This window comes from Pseudonaja textilis, chromosome 2 (genome assembly GCF_049901715.1).
Source record: "Pseudonaja textilis isolate UNSWEBS1 chromosome 2, rPseTex1.2, whole genome shotgun sequence".
In the NCBI taxonomy this organism is placed as follows: domain Eukaryota; kingdom Metazoa; phylum Chordata; class Lepidosauria; order Squamata; family Elapidae; genus Pseudonaja; species Pseudonaja textilis.
In genome coordinates this window covers 16,863,035-16,886,682 of record NC_141991.1, presented here as the reverse complement: position 1 = coordinate 16,886,682, position 23,648 = coordinate 16,863,035, and the positions used below count along the sequence as shown (strand labels likewise).

General features: G+C 46.2%; 3 non-coding genes across 3 annotated transcripts; all 3 read left to right on the top strand.

Moving 5' to 3' along the window:
* Window positions 1–260: 260 nt before the first annotated feature.
* TRNAA-AGC (transfer RNA alanine (anticodon AGC)) lies at window positions 261–333 on the top strand. Its single transcript has one exon. It is a non-coding gene; the product is annotated as a tRNA-Ala (tRNA).
* A 1,452-nt stretch (window positions 334–1,785) lies between these two features.
* Window positions 1,786–1,858, top strand: TRNAA-UGC (transfer RNA alanine (anticodon UGC)). Its single transcript has one exon. It is a non-coding gene; the product is annotated as a tRNA-Ala (tRNA).
* A 9,255-nt stretch (window positions 1,859–11,113) lies between these two features.
* On the top strand, window positions 11,114–11,186 carry TRNAA-UGC (transfer RNA alanine (anticodon UGC)). The gene has a single exon. It is a non-coding gene; the product is annotated as a tRNA-Ala (tRNA).
* Window positions 11,187–23,648: the final 12,462 nt, after the last annotated feature.

Sequence of the window (23,648 nt, the reverse complement as noted above, 5' to 3'; positions counted from 1 at the left end):
CACCCTGATATACCTCATGTGCACTTAATGAGCCTCACATTCGATTAGCAAATGTGTGGGCCAAAGGAGGGAGTGATCCCATTCAAGGTGCGAGATTCACTCCCACAAATCCTTGGGTTATGAATAGAATGGACAGGCTCCATTACATTCGTAACTCGAGGACTATCTTTCAAACTTCTCACAATGGATTTTTGATAGCTTCAGTATCTGGATGAATCTTTTCAAAAAGAGTATAAAATCCTACCAAATTAAAACCAAGTGGGGAATTAGCTCAAATGGTAGAGCGCTCGCTTAGCATGCGAGAGGTAGCAGGATCAATGCCTGCATTCTCCAGTCAATCTTTATTTACTTTTGGCTTCCCTTCAGAAAATCCTCCTGCAGGCAAGTTTTGCATATTTTCCTGGACTAGGAGTTAATGGCAATGTGAGAATCTTGCTTTGCTTGCAAGAGGTGGTGGGATCAGTGCCCACCTTTTCTAGTCAGACTTTTGGTTGATTTTAGCATCCTTCTTCAAGATCTATGCCACTCCATCCCTGTGATTGTGCATATGATTTTCTGTGTGGGTGTTTCTTGAGAAATTGTGGAGAATGCTGTGAAATTAGCTCAAATGAAAGAGTGCTTGCTTAACACACAAGAGGCAGTAGGTTCAATGCCCAAACCTACCTTTAACATTGTGTGCCATTTTATCAAACCATATTTGAAATGTCTTTGAATATTAATATTCAAATTAGACCATTTTTATATATGTCTTTATTTAGAGGATTTATACGACCGTCCATTCCTTGCCACATGACTCTGGGTGGCTATAAAACAGAAACACTAAAAGTAATGCAACCAAAAAAAGAAAAAGAAAAACCAGGACTCCAATCCAGCAATATTACCTATTGACCTATACCCCTCTAAGCCGAGGGGTGCCAAAGACTGTAAAACTGGGACCATTTGTAACTTCTGTATGGTCTTCAGGGCCAGCCCCATGTGGAGTGCATTGCAGTAGTCCAACTGTGAAATGACAGGGCATGAATGATGGTGAGTGTGAGGAAGACAAAGGCTGTTGCCTGAGCTTGGAAAAGGCAGCTGCAGCCAAGCAGAAACACTTCCCACCCGCTATCCCACTCCCCCAAGGCTCGGCTCGGCTCATCCCTTTCCCCAAAAGCAGGCCTGGGATTCAGCCAGTTTGGGCCGGTTCAGGTGAACCAGATGTTAAATTTACATCTGGTTTGTCAAACTGGTATTTGAATCAACCAGCTGGCTCCACCCACCCTGCCCCTCCCCTCTGAGGAGTCTGCAGGTAAGTGCTAGGTCTGCACTAAGGCTCAGGGACCCTTCCGGAAGTTCTGGAAGTCCAGAAACAGGCCTGTTTCTGGCTTCTGGAGAGCCTCCAAAGTCCAGCCCTCCCAGAGGCCCGAGGGAAGCCTCCGGACTCTGTGGAAGCACCCCTGCCCAAAGGGCCATAACAGGTTGTACATCCTCAGAAGCCAAAAAGGAGATGGGCAAATTCATTTTCCCCCTCCGCACCCACTGCCAGTTTGATGAGAGAAACTTCACCCTCACAGGCACCCATGCTGGCATCCCTGCAGTCTGGCCCAGCTCCAGAACTCACAGCTGTGAGGAACTTGTCCACTTCCTCTGAATCCACCTGCTCAAACTCTTCCCAGGTAAATGGAGCTCAGGTGTGTCTCAGTCATTTCTAGCAGGCTTATTGGTTGGCATCTAATTTCATCTCCTTGGCTTCTGCTTCTTGTCCTGAATTCTTGCAGTTTGTGTGGATGAAGGCTGCTTGTAGCTGGGGAATTAGCTCATATGGTAGAGCGCTTGCTTTGCATGCAAGAGGTGGTGGGATCGATGCCCACATTCTCCAGTCCATTTTTTAAATTTTTCCTTTGCCAAAAAGTATTAGACCATTTTCATTTCCACATTTTCAGCAACTTGTCCTGAATTCTTGTAACTTGGTAGAACAAGGTTGACAAGAGGTTGGGGAATTAGCTCAAATGGTAGAGCGCTCGCTTCGCATGCGAGAGGTAGCAGGATCGATGCTTGCATTCTCCAGTCAGTCTCTTTTCAGTTTTGGCTTTCATACAGAAGATCTTCATGAAGGCGAGTTTTGCATATTTTCCTAGACTAGGAATTAGTGGCAATACAGGAGCTTTGTGTCAACCCTGAAGTTGACCTGATCAAAGCCATCTTGACCACTTCAGGGTGGCCACACTGGAGCAGAGGGATAGGGTGGGGGGATTTGAGATAGTTTGGATTCTGTAGCCAAAACAAAATATTTTCTCTTGGGAACCAAGGTCTGTCTCACACCTGATTGGAGGAAGGTGGAGTGATGTCTTTCTTGGAACTCTGACACTTTGCTTTGCTTGCAAGAGGGGGTGAGGATCATCAATGCCCATCTTTTCTAGACAGGCTTTGGTTGATTTTATCTTCCTTCCCCAAGATCCATCCCACCCCACCCCTGTGATTGTGCATATTCACATAGACTTTCACCCACATAGACTTTCTGTGTGGGTGTTTCTTGGGAAGTGATGGAGCAGCAATGGTACAATGCCATGAAACTAGCTCAAATGGAAGAGTGCTAGCTTAATACGCAAGAGGTAGTAGCTTTAATGCCCACATTTTCCAATCAACCTTTACCCTACTTTGGCAAGTTATTAGACCAGTTTTATTTATCTGTTTATTTAAAGGATTTAAATAGCCCCCCCTCCTCTTCCACATAAGTCCGGATAACAAACAACAGTGATTAAAACAGAAAGACTGGAAGCAACACAACAAACAATTAAGAAAAGCCAGGACCCAATCCACCAATGTCACCCATTCATCTATACCAGTGTTTCCAACTGACCTGTTTCCAAAAATTAATACTGAAGTCCATTTCTTGTAACACTATGGAAATTTGCCTTTTTGTTCTTTTTGGTAGATTTTTCCATTTCCCCCCCACAATGAGCCCTTTAAATTTGGATTTCCAACCTTCTGGATTGCATGACCAATGGTTGAAGATGAACAAGACAAGAACAAGGATGTTTGCATTTGGTACATCCTTGCTGTGCTTTCAAAGTCAATTTTGTCTGGCAGTTGCCCTTGTTCCTGTCCTTAGGGTTAACCAACAGGCACCATGGCTCTATTAAATAACTTCCACTTCTATTAATAAAGGGTTTTAAATATTTCCTTTCATAATTTAATAGCCTCACAGGACCTCATTTTAAACTATGAAGGATGGATGTAAGGGAAAAGGGAAAAGCATGGAAGGGAGCTCACAAAACCTGGCTATCAAGAGACACTTCATTTCTTCAAGGTCACCTCCCATCCAAAAAGCAAAGCTAGAGAGAAAGGGGGATAAGCTATAGCTAGACTCTCTTCTCATTTTCTAATATCATTTCTGGAAGGAATATCAATGTCTGAAATGTAAAATCTGTCCTGTCCTGTATTTCTTGATTCTTTCTTGAACATTGCTATTGCTTTGGACAATCACCAATTATTATTTTTTCCTCTTCTAAAAGAAAATATATGCTTATGTATTTAGGATGGTATAGAAGCAATGAGCCCATACTGATTGGAATGCATATTTATTTTTATTTCATTTGTTCTTTATTTTTACTGCACTCTTTAGGAGACAGAGCTACCGTAAACTGTTGCCATTAATCTGTATTTGCACAATAGCACTCATAATCCAGTCTTTGATCTTCCATTGCAAGATTGGTGGCAATGGGGTGCAAGACATTTGGATTACATGAGGGTGAAAATAACAATTAAGAAAGGCATAGCTAGTAGCCTAGCTCCAAAGAAAATTTGGTTTTAATGTCTGCCCTCTTCCTCCAAATCCATGCTTTCTCTGGATGGGGTTGCTCTACCATTGGAGGAGCAACTGTGTGATGTGATTCTTTGACCCATGGCTATTGTTAAATCGGTAGCTGGAGGCTGTGACTAGGATCATTTTGGCCTGTTTTTTGGCTGATGCTAAAGCTATGGCACCAGTTATTTAAGTGCTTTCAAAGACCATCTGGAAATTTTTCTTTGGGCTAAACTGATGTCATTTGGGCATTCATGAGTTCTTACCAGTGGAAGCATGTTCTGCTGATTTTATGGGTACAACTTTGGCTTATTATTATTCTCCAGATGCAATTTAAAGACCTATCTTTAATAAAGCCATTCATGTGGACATTCGTAGGATGCTCCTGCGCAGATGTCTTCATTCCATTTATTTTAGGTGAAACTCCTGGAAGGGCAATAATGGTGACTCAAAATATATATAAATTATACTCTGCCTTGTCTTAGGCAGGTTATGTTCTTCTGATGTTGCGGTGGGACAATCACCAGCAAGAATAGTCAAGAAGTCATTGTCCAGTGGTGGGGATGATGGAGACAGAATCAGTCTATTGTGAAGGTACATCTTAGAGAATACAAAAGAACATAATGTATGTTGATAATTTCATTTGTTTGCATTTAAAAAAATCACTGAAGAAGAACATATGTTTGTTTGTATTTCACTTTCTTTCCAAAAGTAAACCCAGACCAGAATATTACAAAAAATAAATAAAAAATGAAGTCCATTTCTTGGAACACTGTGGAAAAGATTTTCCCTTGACTTCTTTTAACCCCCTTTTTCCATTGTTTTTCCTGATGTGCCCTATGGCTTTGAATTTCAATCATCTTTCCAATCTCCCCGTCTGCATGACTGATGGTTGAATATTACTGAGAGAGTACAGCTTTAGAACAAGGATGTTTGCATTTGGGATATCTATTCCCATGCTTTAAAAGTCAATATTCTCAAGCAGTTCTCTTTGTTCATGCCCTGAGTGTTATTCCCCTGTTAGAATCTGACTCCGAGGGAGAGGAGGAACAGCTGACAGGGAGTTGGAGTGTGGCTCTGGAAGTTGTGGAGGAAACTGGGGAAGGACACAGGCCGGCTGGGTATTCAGAGGAAGACCCAGGGCCATCCCCTCTTCATCCTAGAGCACGCAGAGAGGAGCAGATAAGGGAGAAAGGTGAATGGCATGGTCTATGGGGGAGGAAAGGGCCTTGATTCCCTTCATGGGCTGCAGCTGTGAGGACTGTTTAAAAGGACAAACTGCACATGGGCCAGTGCTGGAAGCAAAGCCTGAAAATATTTCTAATCTGTCAGTTCTTATCTGAGTTCTGGCATCCTCCCCAGTGTCTGTATTTCAATACCTGTGGATGTCTTCAAGCTCTTATCCTGCCTTGTCTCATTAATTCTATTATATCTAGACATAACTCTTATAATTTTCTAATATTGTTTGTGGAACTAAACAAATTTTGAAACAATCTCCTTGTTTCTAGTTTGGACCATAAGCCAAACTGCTCCTGGAATGGATTTGACCTTACCTCTTTTAGGGTATTTTATTGTTATTATTAGTGCAGTGTACATATTTTGGAGTTCCTGGTAGTCGTCAGGGTTTAGCAAGGCCTGACTCTGTTTCCCCTCAAGGGGGAGAACAACTCCAGAGGCTTGGGAAATTTTGAAAAGTGAGATTATAAAAGCCAAGCCTAGCATAATACCAACAAAGAAGAAAAATAATAGCTCTCAAAAGAAACCAGCATAAAAAACTCTGAAAAATGGAAAGACAAAGAGGACACGTATAAAAAGTGGAAAGAGGGGCAAATAACTAAGACGGAATATCAGCAAGTAGCCCAAGTCTGCAAAGATGAAGTGAAAAAAGCTAAGGCTCATAATGAACAAAGGCTTGTGACAAAAGTAAAAAATAATAAAAAAAGCTTCTCCCAACATCTTAAAAACAAGAAAAAAGTCAAGGAAATAATTGGTCCAGATAACAGATAATCAGAGTTGGAAGGGACCTTGTACATCATCTAGTCCAACCCCCTGCCCAAGCAGGAGACCCTACACCATTTTTGACAGATGGGAATCCAATCTCTTCTTGAAAGTCTCAAGTGATGGCGCTCCCACAATTTCTGAGGGCAAAGTTGTTCCATGGGTTGATTGTTCATTGGTTGATTGGTCCATTGGCGAGAGAAAATGGCAGGAAGGAGACAAACAACAGGGAGAAAGCAGAACTACTTAACTTGGTTTTTTACATCTGTCTTTACATCAAGGGAAAAAACAGTCCAAGACTATCCAACCTATCAAAAACAGCATCGCAAAAAACAGATTAGGAACACAAGTCAAAATAGGAAAGAAAATGGTAAATGAGCACCTGTCCACCCTAGATGAATTCAAATCACGAGGACCAGATGAATTTCACCCCAAAGTTCTGAAGGAACTGGCAGACATGATATCAGAACCAATTAGTGGACCAGAGGAATGCTGCTGACATAATTTACTTGGACTTCAATAAGGCATTTGATAAAGTAGACCATAACCCACTATTTGATAAGATAGAAAAATGTGGGTTAGACAGCATCACCACCACATGGATTTATAACTGCTGACCAATCGCACTCAACATGTAGTCCTCAATGGAACTGCATCTACATGGAGGGAAGTATGCAGAGGGGTACCCCAAGGCTCTGTTTTAGACCCAATACTCTTCAACATCTTCATCAATGATTTGGACAAGGGGATAGATGGGGAAACTCATCAAATTTGCAGATGACATCAAGCTGGCAGGAATAGCCAACACTCCAGAAGATAGGCTTAAGATACAGAAGGATCTTGACAGCTTGAAGATTGGGTGCTATCTAACAAAACGAAATACAATGATGAAAAAAGTAAGGTTCTACATTTAGACAAGAAAAACAAAGTGCACAGGTACAGTATATGTGGTACCTTGCTCAATAGTAGTAACTGTGAGAGGGATCCCAGAGTCCTAGTGGACAATCATTTAAATATGAGCCAGCAGTGTCCTGCAGCTGCCAAAAAAGTCCATGCAGTTATAGGCTGTATAAACAGAGGGATAGAATCAAGATCACGTGAAGAGTTAATAATATTAATAATACCACTTTATAATGCCTTGGGTAAGGCCACACTTGGAAAACTGCATCCAGTTTTGGTCACCACGATGTAAAAAAGATGTTGAGACTGACTCTCTCTCTCTCTCCCCTCCCTCCCTCTTTCCCTCCCCCTCTCTCTCTCTTCCTCCCTCCCTCCCTCCCTCTCTCAACACCCATCAAGAGATGAAGTTTTGCTCCCACCCTAGCAAATCTCTATTGTCCACCCTTCCCTTCTCCAGGTGAGGAGTGAGTGGGAGGGGTGAGTGATGGCTGGGCCCAGCCAGCCAGTGGTGGATTCAGCCAACAGGAAGCCACAACAGGGTGAAGAAAAAGCCATGGATTGCCAACAGCTGTTGCTTCTGACCGCCTGCGCTGCCACCCAACATGCTGCAACAGCACCATTACCTCGTTCTGGCTGGTGAGAGGCTGTGCTATTCCTTGCACCTTTGACCTCTTGCACAGCTGCTCCATCCGGGTGCATCGTGAACCACCAAAATTTTCTCACAGGACTACCAGTTGGGGACCTCTGGTCTATCTGGCAGACATAGCCTTAAAATGAAATACCTTGTGGTCTTTGAGTATCCAGTGCGCTTTCTCTTTCATAGTTGCTTTTCTCTGTGGCATAAAACTTCCCTGATAAATGCTAATTGCGCAGGAACAAGTTTAACTCAATGACAATTAATTTATTAATAACCTCTGGCCTGCTTGGGCTGCTGCCTAAAATTGGCTCTAGCACATGCCTGTGGTTGAAAAATCACGGATAATATGTCAATCACCAGACAAAATGCCAAAGAACTCTATCTCAGTGGAAGTAAACCTGCAATTTCTGTGCCCACCAACTTTTGTCTTCAAATGGATCATTCTCCTGTCCTGGTAGAAATGTAATATAAAAACGATTTTCTTTGGCACAAACTATCTTCTGTTTCTCATAATTCTAGCAAATGCCAAATTACACGTTTCACATTGCTCTTCCTAGAGGAACATTGCTTGAGGAAATTCCTCTCTGGATATATTGAAACGTCATCTCAAAGGAGCTTGGAACTTCACTACTTAACACGTGTTCATTTTACTAGATATATTGGAATTGCACACCTGCTCCAGACACATCTCCTTTTATCCAGCTAAGAAGTCAAATATTTGAAATCCAAAATGAACAAGATTCTTTTCTTCGTGATCTCCGCTCTGCTTTTCAGCACCACCAGTAAGTAAATAGCAGTGTTTGAAATTTAGGAAGGTTTGGCATGGTGGGATTTGAAAATCTTTAGTTCCTTTAACAACAATACACACTCCCCATTTATCCCACTTTTTAGTGTGATTTGGGTACCATTGTGGCTTGGATGTCACATGAATTAAAGCAATAGTAAATAAGTTGCTCTTTTTGCCCCTTAATTGTTTCATTACGTAGCAAAAAGGTGATTCTGTCAGCATTCCAGAAAAACAAACTCCAACACCAAAACTCGAAGAGAAGCATTTTCTCAAAGTTCCATTTTATTAGAGTTGTCATACTGGCACATCTGGGAAAACCCGAATCCAAGAGTTCTGGGTTTTCCCTCAGTAATTTGAAAAGACAAATCTATCCCCTGCACCCATCACATGGTCCAATCACCATCCGTCCCAACTTAAGATATCCCTTTAACCACTCCTCATCCAGGTGCAGGAAAAACATGACCTTGACCAAAAAGAAGAATGCTATTATGTCTAACTATATATGTCCTATGACACCCCCCACTCCCAATTTCCCAGGTACAGGAATGTGGCAGCATGGAACCTTCTAGTGCTAATATGGCTTCCAAAGCTGACAGATTCATGGAATCAAAGCATCAATAATCTTATGGTGCAACTTAAATGTTCTGAAAAAAAAGAAAAATTCAAGGGAAGCTTTGCAAAACTGTGTACAAGGGAGCTAAACATGGAGCAAATGAATCATCCACTCTGGCTAGAAAGCAAAACAGTGCCCACTACAGACTGGTGGGAACATCGACTTCTAGGTTTCAGAAAATCCTGTTGTCTTACTGGGTATGAAGGCGGTAACTACTAAACAGTAGAAAATATATGACCCAGCAGCAATGATTGCTAAGGAGAGTGAAGCTATCAGAGAAATCTACCGGGGTCTGCAGGGAATTGGAACAAATCAGAGGTGGGATTCAGATGGTTCTGACCGGTTCTGGCATACTGGTACCGGAAATTTTGACTGGTTTGGAGAACCGGCAAATACCACCCCTGGTTGACCCTGGCCCTCCCCTCCCAGCCCCTTCCAGGGGTCCTCCCACGCCCCATTTTTACACTACATTTTCCCTCCCATTTTTACAGGGAGGATTACTAGGCCCAAAACAGGGGGTGGGGGGAGGCCTTCAAGGGAAAAAGAAAGGAAGGAAGGAAGGAAAGGAAGGAAGGAAGGAAGGAAGGAAGGAAGGAAGGAAGGAAGGGAAGGGATTCCATTCTGATATGACTCTCAGTCAAGCTGATTCTTTGTCATGTAATAAACAACTTCAAAGTATAATCACAGTGCTTGTTTGCTCTTCATTTTGATAAAGGCAATAATCCAAATATTATTTAAGTAAGGCTTATGAGAGATGGGGTCCTTAATAGATACCAGGATTATCACCTGTTACATCCCAAGTAGAACACTATGATGAACCAAATAGTCCAATAGGTATTTCATCTCTCAATTATTATCCAGCTAGGGCTCAGTGATACAAGGGAGGGATGTAAAATTAAGCAAATGCAGGAGCCACAATCAAAAGGAGAAGCAACATGGATACCTCTAAATGCCCTGCTTTCAATCAGGTGGCTGGTGAATGAAGGCTGGAGTGTGGTTTGGAAAGTACACACAGGCCCTTACTACACTCCCTGTCAATGCCTCTGTTGCAAACACAATGTGATGGTTGAATGCCCCCAACAGGGCCATCTAGGGAGGCAAGTGCTCTGTGAAGGGGAAGGGGAAGAGGTTAAGAGGTGGCAGCGATGCTCTTTCAGCTTCCCTTCTGGCTCTTGCTCCATGCTCCCTCTGGCCACTGCTCATAGCTCTTCCAAGCTGCAACCAATCCCCTAGGTGGAGGTGGTAGCGGTGCACAGCTAAGACAGGGAAGGGGCAAAAATCACAGTGACCTCCATTTCTCCCACTCCCCCTTTTGAGGCCCAGCAACAGTGCCAGCATCAGAGGTGGTATTCAGCAACTTCTTACCATGTCTGGAGAACTGGTAGTGGAAATTTTGAGTAGTTCTGAGAACCATCAAATACCACCTCTGACTGGAGATTTTATAGTATCCTTCCCTTGCCACGCTCACCAAGCCATGCCCACAGAACCGGTAGTAAAAAAATTTGAATCCCATCACTGGTCAGGTCCAAGGATGAAATGTTAAGGAGGGGGAACCTCCCAGACATCTTCAACAGCTGGTAGAAACCAGCATTTGGACAGCTGCTTTAATCAACCCAGAAGGAGAAGAGTTCAGAACTCAGGTGGCCAAGCTTACCACTGTGAGGACCTTGTCCAATTCCTCAGGATGTCCCAGCTCAAACTCTTTCTTGATAACTGAATTCAGAAGTGCCTTGGTCACTTCCAGGGGATCCGGCCAGAATAAGATCAGTTTAATCTCCCCAGTTTCTTGTCCTCAGATGCTGTAATATGGTAGAACAAGACTTCCAGGATGTTGGGGAATTAGCTCAAATGGTAGAGCGTTTTCTTCGCATGCGAGAGGTAGCAGGATCAATACCTACATTCTCCAGTTGTTGTTGTTATTATTATTATTTTTATTGTTGTTGTTGTTATTATTCACTTTTGCCTTCCCTATAGAAAATCCAGTCCTGGGCAAATTGTGCATATTATCCTAAATTTCTACCCTGTTGCAAAACAATCCATGCAGACAGCTGGGCATTAGTGGCAATTTCTTCCAAACTCTTCCTTGCAGGAGACAGTGGGATTGATCAGAAAGGTTTTGGGTTGATCCAACCCAGGTTACCCTGTGTGATTCTGCATAACAGCTTCTAGGTGACTTTTTCTTGAGAAATGATGGAGCAGAACTAACTAGGATGTAGGGCAACCAGCTCAAATGATAGCGCACTTGCTTTACATGCAAGAGATAGCAGGGGCCATGGTTGCATTCTGCTAGTCAATTTTTTGCACAATTTTGCTAGGTTATTAGACGTTTTTAAATCTCTTTAGTTTCTGCATCCTGAGTTCTTGAAGTTTGATGGGTCAAGGTTAGCTGGAGCTGGGGAATTAGCTCATATGGTAGAGCGCTTGCTTTGCATGCAAGAGGTGGTGGGATCAATGCCCACATTCTCCAGTCACATGTTTATTTTATTTTGGCCATTTTTATCTCTTCCATTGCCATCCATGTATGAGAATTATCTATGCATTAATTAACTTGAGAATTAATGTAATGGAGCCTGCCAATTCCATTCATAACTCGAGGATTTATACTTTTATAGGAATGAATCACGTAACTTAAACGTGATTACTCCCTGCTTTTGCTGATGCATTCACTAATCAAATGCATGGGTATCTCAGGGCAGGTGATGGAACAGGCCACCCAATGTCTCCACCACTCACTGAGTTACCTCATGCTCCCCCCCCATGCTACTGCACTCAACTTACTTACTCTGCAAAGACCTGTCTCCTCTCTGCCGCAGTTTCTTTGGGAGAGGAGAGGAGGATAATTTCCTTTCCAGGCTACTTCTCGTCTTGTAAATGCTTTTCATACCTACAGTGGAAGGTTCTGGGGACTGGTCTCATGCAACTTCAGGCACCCATTCTCTGCAAAAGCAGATAAGTGCCTGAAGTCACGTGCGATAATAGCCCTCAGACAGTGGTGGGATTCAAAAATCTTTACTACCGGTTCTGTGGGCGTGGCTTGGTGAGTGTGGCAGGGGAAGAATACCATAAGATCTTCATTCTCTCCCCACTCCTGGGGGAAGGTTACTACAAAATCCCATTCCCTCCCCACCCCACTAACCTGCTTTCCAGTTCTGTTCTCCTGTGCAGAGCAACAAAAGAAGACTCAGCAGATCAGCTGAGACTCGGGAGGCAGATAATAGATGGGGGTGGAGTCAGTCAGAGCTGGTATTTGCCAGTTCTCTGAACTACTCAAAATGTCCACTATCGGTTCTCCAGAACTGGTCAGAATCTGCTGAATACCACCTCTGCCCTCAGAACCTTACACCCTCAGCATGAAATGCACTTGTAACCCTACCAGTAGGCTGGAAATGAAATCGCAATGTGCAATTACTGCAAGTTAGGTCTTCACTTAACTCTTCCTTCCAGCCAAGCTGGCAGTTTCTCAGCTGATCTCCACTACGACCCTCTGCTCTCTCTTCTTCTTCCTATCAATTCTACTAAAGTCATCTTTTGTATCAAGTCACAGTTCTTTAATTGTTTCAAGACATTCAGAAAGGTGATTGACACTGGACTGACTTATATGTGAGAGGAGGAGGAGGAAGAGTGAGTCTCTTATTAGCCAAATGAGACTTTAAATTTTAGCCGTGATATTTTCCAGCCTATGTATAATCTCTGATATTTGTCTACCTATATCTATCTGTCTGTCTGTCTGTCAATCAATCATCTCTTTGATTTATCCTAAAGCTACCTGTGTTGGTCCATGGACCAGGGTTTGGGAGAATCCCTGTTCTAGAAAATGAGATAAAACCAGGATGATTAGGGGATTGGAGGCTAGAACATACAATGAATGGTTGCAGGAACTGGGCATAGCTAGTTTAAAGAAGAGAAGGGCCAGGAGAGACATGATAGCAGTGTTCCAATATTTGAGGGTCAGCCACAGAGAGGAAGGAGTCAAACTATTTTCCAAGCCACCTGAAGGCCAGACAAGGAATAATGGATGGAAACTGATCAAGGAGAGATTCAACCTAGAAATAAGGAGAAATTTTCTGACAGTGAGAATGATCAACCAATGGAACAGCTTTGCCTTCAGAAGTTGTGGGAACTTCATCACTGGAGGCTTTCAAAAAGAGACTAGACTGCCGTCTGTCAGAAATAGTATAGGGTCTCCTGCTTGAGCAGGGGGTTGGACTAGATGACCTACAAGGTCCCTTCCAACTCTGTTAATCTCTGAGATATTCAATTTTATGGCTGGGTGCATAATATACTTAATTTAGCTACTGAGCTAATACTTTTTGGAATACTGAGCTTCAGATACAACTCCTAAAACCTTTATTGCTCTATCTAGGCATGCTAGCTGTTAAGTTTGAGCAATGAGAGGCTGAACCAGAGCATGAGTGCAACAATACTTTATTATAACAATAAAGGGCTGACCGTGCTTGCCACGCCTGGAACTGGCTCGCAGCAATCAGCAACTGGTTGGACCCCGCAGCCTGCTTTTATAGCTGGCTGCTGGGGAGAACCAACCAATGAGGAAAGGGGGAAGAACGCCCACACAAAGTGAGTGGACCTGAGTGAGAACTCCTAGAGTTCTCAGGACATAACACCCCTTCCCCCAGATGCGAACATGCATAGTCTTTGAGGTAGGCAGGAGGTTTATGTTGGCGCCCGGGCAGGCGTAGCTCTGGAACATCGTCTGTCCGTCCGGGTCTGCCTGGGAAGGCAGAGTCGGCAAAGTGTCACCAGTGTGCCCCTCGGTTTGGGCCTGCCCGGGGCTCGTAGGGTTGATCACTGGGGATGTGCTCCCGTAGACTGGATCGGGCTGGTCAACTGTCTGGGTGCCGCTGTCTGTGTTCGGGCTTCCGGAACCGGCTGTAGGTGTGAACTGATCGCCGGGCGTGATGTGGATGTGAGGCTGAGGATGAAGCCTCCCTCGTCTTGTGCCTCTGGGTCCCTGCTGGCGATGGTGCTGAGGCGTCTCACGCAGTTGGTCTATGTGCCTTCTCCAGACGTGGCCATCCTCCAGTCTGACCCGATACGACCGCGGCCCGGTGATGGCTACGATCTCGCCCGGGATCCACAGGGGTCTCCAGCGAAGTTCCTCGCGAAAACTGGCTCCTGTAAGATAAAATGTCTAACCCCCGATGTGGAAGCGAGGGGAGAGTCAGGGCAGTATTGTGGGTGTAGTCTGTCCAATACAGTCCTCAGACGCCTGCCCATCAGGAGCTCAGCTGGGGACTTATTGGTGACTGAACAAGGAGTTGAGTGCTGGCTCATCAGGAACCGCGAGAGTTTGTGGTGCCAGTCATCCTTGTTGAACCTTGCCAGGGCTTCTTTAGTGGTCCTGACGGCCCTTTCAGCCAATCCGTTACTGGCAGGATGAAATGGGGCTGTGAAAATGTGGCGGATACCCAGGTTGGCAGCGAAACGGCTGAACTCAGTCGATGCGACTGTGGGCCATTGTCGGAGACAATGGAGTCGGGTAGCCCGTGCGTTACGAACAGGCGTGTTAACACGTTGGTGATTGCTAGTGTGGTGGTCGTGGATAGCTGTGCTACGTCAATCCATTTGGAATAGGCGTCGGCGACCACTAGGAACATCTTCCCATGCAGAGGGCGGCCAGGTCGATGTGAATTCTGGACCAAGGGCGCTGGCGCTTTCCCATCTAGTAGGGGTGGCAATGGGGGAGCAGGGCGGGATTCCTGGCAAATGCTGCAGGAACTTACCCAATTGACAATGTCCTCGTCTGACCCGGCCACCACACGTAGCTGCGTGCTAACGCCTTCATTCTCACGATGCCAGGATGTCCCTCGTGCAACGCTTCCAGAACTCGGTGCGCAGTGAGGCCGGGATGACCACTCGAGTGCCCCATAGTAGACAGCCCTGCAGACTGGACAACTCCTGCATGCGAGTCTTAAAGGGTGTGAATTTGTTATCAACATTGCCACCCGGCCACCCCCTCCTCACCCAGTCGAGCACCTGGGCGGCGTTTGGTCTGCCTTGGTTTTAGCAGCAATGTCCAGGGCAGTGATGGGTAGGTCCAACTGGGTGATCTCGAAAATAGCGTGGACAGGAGCAGGGTCTTCAGCCGGGCCGGCAAGGGCAGCGACTGAGTGCGTCAGCGTGGGACAGTGTTTTACCCGGCGGTGTATAAGTCTGTAGGAGTAGGCTGCTAGGAAGAGAGTCCACCTTGTCATCCTAGGGGAGAGGACTTGAGGGTCTGCTTGTCCCCGGCTAGTAGGCCCAGGAGGGGTTTGTGGTCCGTGACCAGCTCGAAAAAATGGCCAAAAAGGAATTCGTGAAATTTTTTTCACGGCTGCAACAGCTGCTAGGGCTTCCTTATCGATCTGGCTGTAATTGCGCTCCGTTGCAGAGGCGTCCTTGAGAAAAAGCGATGGGAGCCTCGGCGCCATTGGGAAGCCTGTGACTTAGTACCGCCCCAATTCCAAAAGGGAGCGTCTGCTGCCAGTACTAAAGGGAGGTTAGGGTCGAATTGAATAAGTACCGCCTCTGACGTGAGTAGTGATTTGATGGCGTGAAAGGCATGGTCTTCTTTGTGCCCCCAGTGCCACGGTGACTTTTTATCCAGTAATCTGTGTAGGGGTTCAGCTACTGATGCTTTATGGGGCAAAAGGATGCGTAAAAGTTCAATAGCCCCAAGAACGCCTGTAGTTCAGTTTTGGAGGTTGGAGTGGGTGCCTCGTGGATTGCCTTAACCTTGGACTCCAGGGGGTGAATGCCAGAGGCGTCAATTTTATAACCCAGAAAGTCCACCTGTCTAGTGGCAATGGCACATTTTTCTTTTTCAACTTGAGGCCATGCTGTCTGAACCTCTCTAACACAGCTCGAACTCTTTGGAAGAGTTGGGGTCTGTCCCTGGCCGAGACTAAGATGTCGTCGAAGTAGGGTACTACACCAGGGAGGCCCTGCAAAATCCGCTCCATGAGGGATTGAAAAATACCCGGGGCAACACTTACGCCAAATTGGAGACGCTTGCATGGAAGGCACCCCTGTGCGTGACAATTGTCTGGAGTTCCGCTGTTTGGTTATCTACAGGGAACTGCTGATATGCTTGAGACATGTCCAATTTAGCAAAAATGCTGCCTGGTTCGAATGTGTGTAATAAGTGCTGGATGACGGGCACAGGATAAGCGCTAACTTGTAGAAATTTATTGATTGTCGTCTTGTAGTCCGAGCAAATTCTCAGGCTACCGTCTTTTTGAGGGTGTGACAATGGGCGTCTCCCACTTGGCGAAAACTGTTGGCTCAATGACCCCTTGTTTTAATAGTTTATCCAATTCCGCATCTAGTTTTGGCCGAATAGCAAATGGGACCCTACGCGGTTTTAGCCTGATTGGGACTGCTTGGGGGTCAACTGAGAATGAGATGGGGTGCCGTTATAACACCCCAGCTCTTCGCTGAATACATCTGAGTAATCAGCGAATAAGGAGTCAGTGTCTGAGGTTGAGACAGCATGGACTCCTGTTAGCCCTAGGCCGAGATGGGGAAACCAATCGAGCCCCAATAAGGTGGGTAGATTGCCGTTAACTACCACTAGAGGTAGGTGACCTTTAAAAGCTTTAAAACTGACAAGAAACTTGCCTCTGCCGATTACAGGAATGGTCTTCCCCTGGTAGTCCTTCAGGCCAAACTGGCATCTCTGGAGCCGGCTAGTGGATAGGCTTGGTTGGAGCCTCTTAAGGGTGTTCCACGAGATAATTGAGAGCGCTGACCCTGTGTCAACCTCCATGCGGCACGTTTACCTTCTAGGGAAACGGAGAGAGAAATTTTACTAACAGTGTGGCAAGTGTGCTTGGCAAGGTGGTGCGTGCGACAGTTCAATACTTGCCTCTGTGGTCCCGAGTGCGAGGAGGGTGCCTTTGTGCTGCGCTTTGGGGGCTTGGCAGACTCTCGCGATGTGTCCCCTTTTATGGCAGTTATTGCAGGTGGCTCCTTTAAACTTGCAGGTGGCCCTCTGATGAGATCCCCCACAGGCTAGGCACAGGGTGATGTGCTTGGGTGGACCGATGTTTTCTTGTTTGGCTCCTACCTGCGGCCGTCTGTCGTTGGAGAGGCGGTGGACTTCGTTTTCATCACTGATGGTTTCCTCTGCTACCACCTCCTCGGAGTGGACTGGAAGTGATGTCAGCTTGGCACTTGGGCCCTGGATTTCGGTGGCTGAGTTTGTTGCCAGCTCAGCTGCCAAGGCCTCTCGACTGCTTGTGCGAGGTTGAGGTCTTTTGCGAGAAGGCGCCTTTGCAGGTGGAGGTCCTTGACCCGCAGACTAATTGATCGAGGAGCATGTCTTCCAGGTAGGTTCCAAACCCACAATGCAGTGCTGCTGTTCTGAGAAGCGGCCATATATTGATTGATGGTCTCCTTGCTCGATTGCTTCCTCATAGGGAATGTGAATCTCCTGGCAATCTGTGAGGGCCTGGGGAATAGTGGTTAGTGAGAATTTCAAGTAACTCCAGACCACGGGCGTTTTCAACTCACGAGGAGCCACGAGCACCGTGGCAGTATCGTAGAGCGGTGGCTCCACAGTAGATTAGGAAATACGATTTTTTCCGATGCTCTCCGCATCCGCCAGGCCAACTGCATCGATATAATGATTAAAGCGGTTCTTATCGATTCCCACTTCTCCTCGTCTGGTTTGAGCGCGGGAAGACTGGATTGGAACTCATGGTGCTGGGACCGGTTGAACAACCTGTGGAAAAAATCTCTCTGGGGCAGCAGACAATGTTTTAGTGCCCGTGGTGGGCAAGTGATTTCAGCTCAGGAGAGGCTGTTTGCAATCCTCTCTTTCTCTCTGGGTTAACCACGTTTGGCTGTTAGCCGTTGATGGCGTTTGGATTCGCGCCTGTGTGGGCGTCAGTGACTGGCTACAGCGCTGTGCTGCTACCTTTTAGGTTTGAAATTCAAATGACAACCGTTTGAATTTCGCGCCTGATACTGAGCGGCTGCGGCTGCGCAGCGCTTCACTTTCCCTGTAGCTGGGCTAACAAGCGGCTACAGAGCGCTTCTAACTTTCGATTCTGACCGCTCTCTCTGGCTGCGGATCAGCGTTTGCTTCTTATCGCTTGCTGGCCGCTTTCTCTGTCAGCGGATCAGCGTTTGCTCTTTTGTTTGCTCTTTTTGTTTGCTGACCGCTCTCTCTGGCTGCGGATCAGCGTTTCTCTGCTCGCCGGCCGATCGCTCTCTCTGGGCTGCGGATGGCGGCTAGTGACTCAGCGGTTGCATGGTGCTTCTGGTAGCCATCCCATCCTGCGTCGCCAGTGTTAAGTTTGAGCAATGAGAGGCTGAACCAGAGCATGAGTGCAACAATACTTTATTATAACAATAAAGGGCTGACCGTGCTTGCCACGCCTGGAACTGGCTCGCAGCAATCAGCAACTGGTTGGACCCCGCAGCCTGCTTTTATAGCTGGCTGCTGGGGAGAACCAACCAATGAGGAAAGGGGGAAGAACGCCCACACAAAGTGAGTGGACCTGAGTGAGAACTCCTAGAGTTCTCAGGACATAACACTAGCCTTCCTTGTTAATGTGGTGCCCACCAACTGATTGGCAAACTGATGCTAACTTAGAATGGGAGGCTTGCCTTATGGACAAATATGCTCTTGCACTAGAAGACTTTATTACGACATAGGCATTATCTCAAACAGGGACTACTGCAAAAGGATGTGTCTAGGAGATTGCTTTCAGAAATATATGTTATCTTGCCTTGAGCACTATTGTTAATATGGTGGCAGCTGCACTGGTTGCCTTGTGGTTTTTATATGCTATTCAAGATAAACATTTTTCAAATCCTATCTGGGTATGGTTACTTTGGATAATCCATTCCACACAGAATCTGCTCACCCAAAATATTTCCAGAGAGGTTTTCTGAATGTTAATGGATTAAGTGCCATCAGATCACTATTGACTCTTAATAACCACATAGGTAGACATTCTCCATGATTATCTGACCCTTACTTGGTCTTTCAGTTCTTCCAAGGCTTCCTCCATCACCACTGTAAAGGAGTCCATCTGCTTGCTGCTGGCCATCCTCTTCTTCTCTTCCTTTCCACCATTTCCAGCTTTAGAGACTTCACCAGATGGCCAGGTCTTCACATAATGTGTCCAAAGTCAAATTGAGCTTGGTTATTGTGTTGATATTTGCATGATTATATTATGATGGTGTGCTTGCTTTATGATGGTTGTGATGTATTTCTTTATTTTGATGACTGCATTGTTATTGGTGTATTGGTATGTTGCTCTTTTTTAAATTTTTTATTGGTTTTTAAGACGAACATAGACAAACAAAACATGAAAACATCAAGCCATTTCCATATATATACATACAGTGTGCTGGCTGGTTTACAAATTGTTTTGTGCTTCCATTTTGTAGTCTTCAATTACAATTACATTGTATATATTCTCATCTTTTCAATCAAGTATTAAATACATTAATATCATTGTTAATCATTTGACTATACTTTTATTCATTCATGTTTTATGAAATAATCACATTTTACTTAAATTGTTTTGTGACAGTTCTCATTATCATCTCAAATCTATCCTACAATCATTTTTTAGATGTAATAAGAAAAGAATACATTTTTATATATTTATTATTTTCTAAGAATCTACATATTTCATTACCATGTTTTATTTTCTAACCATTGATAGAATAGACCCCAGATTTTATAAAATTGTTTACCCTCTTGTTCTCTGATTTCAAATGTTAATTTACTCATTTCAGCACATTCCAATATTTTCTTAGTGAATTCCTCCTGTGATGGTATTTTCTCATTTTTCCAATTTTTAGCAAATACAATCCTAGCCGCTGTTAATACATTTACAGTCAGGTATTTCAATTCTTTGCTATATATTTCAGGTAAGGTATGTTGCTCTTGATGACTGCTAGAGAGCATCAGCAAATCTTTCTCTCTAAGGAAGGAGGAGCAAGAAACCGGCTGTTTCACCAGGAAGGAAGTTGTCCAGTGATTCAAATGGGCAAAGAATGAAGGTTGAAGAACTAAGGGTCAGGTGGAATTGACAATGCCCAGGAAGAGGGACTGAGAAGTTAAGAAGAGAGTGAGAGGAACTGCTACATAAGAGACATCTATAGCTGAGGAAATGTTGGGAAAGTGGAGAGGGGCTAAGATAAATTAATTTGTTCAACTATATTCTGTACTTTTCAAGGGTAGCACACTCTTGAGACTGCCAAGTCTGTTCTGTTCAAAATACAACCACAAAACCCAGCCTTTCTATAGAACAAATGAACTTTCACCTTAAAGTGATTTTGTTTTTGAATCATGTTCAGAAAGCAAACCGTATGTGGACAGTTTTGGTTCCCAGAGGGTGCTATTCCATCAATTAGACTCTGAGTCTAATTAGAGCTTAAAAAAAAAGAAAGATCCATCAACTCTTCAGGCTAAACTTTGCTGTATTAGACTGGGCTTCTTAGCAGCTAAGGACCATCACACAGAAATTTATTTATTTATTTATTTTATTTGGTTTGTCAATTGCTTACAAGATAATTGGTATAAGTAAAAACATAGTTATGAATACGTGGATCCATATAAGAAGAATAAAAGAAACAATAGGACAGGGACGAATCCTTGGAGGAGAGGCAGAAATTGGAGAAAGGACTCCCTAGGGATGGAGCAAAATAAAAGAGAATGTCTGGAGAATGCAAGCATCGATCCTGCTACCTCTTGCATGCTAAGCAAGCGCTCTACCATTTGAGCTAATTCCCCAGCTGCCTGTCTGATAGTATTCTTGCGCAATTCCCCAAGAAAGAAAGAAGCCAAGATAACACGGAGAAACTGACTGGAGAAGGTTGGTGTTCCATGGTGAGAGCACAATCTAACCCACCTACACCAAAGGAAACTCCTTGAATCAATACATCTGGAGTTTCAGAGGGGTGCCTGGGTTAGCTCTAAGAGGCACCCCTCCACCTCTGGTGGATCTGGCAAAGTGGGATGTGGGGATCCAGTCAACAGGGCAATGATAGCTAACCTTTTCGGCACCAAGAGCCCAAAGCACAGGTGTGCACCCCCAAAATGCAATGCACGTGTGACCCCTGCGCATGTGTCCCAACCACTGTGTATGGATGTGTGACACCTGCATGTGTATCCTGCACATGCATGTGCAGCCTGTGTGCATGCACCCCATCCCCCAATGCATGCATGCACGGCCGTGTGAAAAAACGCAAGCGGGGAACAGAGGACTGCCAGACGCTCAAGGTGGCCACCTGGAACGTGGATTCACTGACTGGACGCCGACCGAGATCGCGTCAGGGCCATGCGGGACAGGAAGCTGGACATCTGCTGCCTCCAGGAAACTCGCTGGAAGGGCAACAAGGCTACGACTATAGACGGCTACAAGATCATATACACCAGCTGTAAGGAAAACCGCGGCGGTGTAGCTGTGGTTGTCAGTCCAAGCTGGCAAAGTTCCGTCGCAGAAGTTAAGCGCCTCACAGAACGACTGATGATAATCGTCGTGGCGACCGAGAGGCAGCGCCTACACATCTTGTCCGCCACGCCCCTCAGACCGGATGTCACGAGGAGGAGAAGGATACCTTCTGGGAACTGCTCGACATCCAACTCAGGCAGATCCCACACGAAGACGACATCATCATCTCGGGCGACCTGAATGGTCATGTAGGGCGGGACAAAAGCGGACACCAGTGCCACGGTGGGCACGGCACAGGCGATCTGAATGAGAATGGCCAGAGGATCCTGGACTTTGCCGACTCCCATGATATGACCATCATGAATACCTGCTTCATTAGGCGAGAATCTCAACTCCTCACCTACCATAGCAGAAACGGGAGCCACCACACACAGATCGACTACATCATCGTACGACGAAGAGCCGCTAAAACGTGCTCAATGCCAAGGCGTACCCGTGCACGAATCGAGCAGTCAGCACAGGCCGCTGATGGCGAAGATCAGGATCAGCAAGCCCAAGACCAGGATTGACAAAAGAAATGCAGACCAGCCACGAATCAAGTGGTGGAACCAGAAGAAGATGGCGGGACCCCTCATCAAACCGGAGCAGTTCCCGCAGATGGTCGACGGGCCACAGGAAGCGTGGTCCATGCTGAAGAGCACTGTTCACACTGCCGGCTGCCAACAGCTTGGTTGCACCAAGCCAGGACGGAGACGCATCGAACGAGATACATGGCTCTGGACACGGAAGTACAAGATGCCGTACACCTGAAGAAACGGCTCTACAAGGCCTTTCTTCAGGACAAGACCAGCGAGAGCTCTGCGAATACAAGGCGGCCAAAAAGGCAGCCAAGAAAGCAGTAGCGACAGCCAGAAGCTCCCACTACGATGACATCTACGAGAAGCTGAACACGCGAGAAGGCGAGAATGAGATCTACCGCCTAGCCAAAAGCAGACACAGGAAGACCCTGGACATTGACCAGTTTCATGGGATCAACGACGAAAGGGGAAATTTGATCGTCAACCCCAGAGACGCTGCGGAGAGGTGGCGGCAATACTTCGAGAAGATCTCCACCGAGGAGTTCCCACACCCACGAACCCCGCGAGGTGACCCAGTTGAAGGCCCAGTCTCAGGCATTTATGCCAGCGAGGTCGCCAACGCCATCAAGGCCATGAAAAGCGGTAAGGCAACAGGACCAGGCGACATCCCTGCCGACTTCTGGAAAAAGGCACTACCGGGCTCGGCATTGTGGCTGTGCGAGCTGTTCAACAACATCGTCTCCACGGGAAAAGTGCCACACGACTGGTACCACAGCACCACTGTTCCGATCTGGAAGGGAAAGGGCAGCCCAGCGGACTGCTCCAACTACAGACCGGTCAGGTTACTGTCACACACTATGAAGATCTTTGAACGCGTCCTTGATAAGCGCATTCGGGACACCGTCGACATCAGCGTCAACCAGGCTGGATTCATCAAGAACTGCGGCATCACCGACGCCATCTTCGGTGTGCGGATGCTGATGGAGGCTCACAGAGAGAAGAAAATCCGCTCCACACCGCCTTCCTAGACTTGGAAAAGGCCTTCGACCGAGTCCCGCACGATCTCATCTGGTACGCACTGCGAGACCACGGCGTGCCTGAGCTGCTCGTACAATGGGTCCAACTCCTATACAGATGTCACAAAAGCCGTGTAAAAGCGGCAGCTGGGATATCAGAGGAGTTTAATATTACCGTCGGCATACACCAGGGCTCTGCTCTCTCACCACTGCTGTTCATTCTGGTGATGGACACAATTACACACGACCTGTACACGCCCGCCCCATGGACGCTGCTCTACGCCGATGATGTGTTCCTGGCCAACCTGTGCAAGGCTGAACTAGAGCACCGAGTCCAACAGTGGCACGACCGCCTCGAGCAGTTCGGGCTCCGGCTGAACCTAAAGAAGTCCGAATACCTGACCACTGACAATGAAATGACAGGCTCCATCCACGTGAATGGGCAGGAGCTACCGCGCGCCTCCACCTTCAAGTACCTGGGAACTACTCTTGGGAAGAAGGCCTACTACAAACTGAGGTGGCAGCCAGGATCAATGCAGCGTGGGGCAAATGGAAGTCCGTCACGGGCGTCCTCTGTGACAAGAAGATGCCGATGCGCCTGAAGGCGAAAATCTATAACTCTGTGGTGCGCCCGTGGCCATATACGGCGCAGAGTGCTGGCCGACGACCAAAGAAGTCGAAAGCAGACTCCAGATAATGGAGATGCGAATGCTCCGATGGTCGGTAGGCCTCACCCTACTCGATCGCGTCAGGAACGAAGAAGTGCGTGACGGTTCAGCGTCGTGCCCATCCCCACGGTCATGAGGCAGTCCGGCTACGATGGTTCGCCACGTGAGCCGCGCCAAGGAAGAATCCATCATCAAATCTGTAATGAAGGTGACTGTCGGAGGAGCGAGACCGCGTGGTAGACCTAAACAAC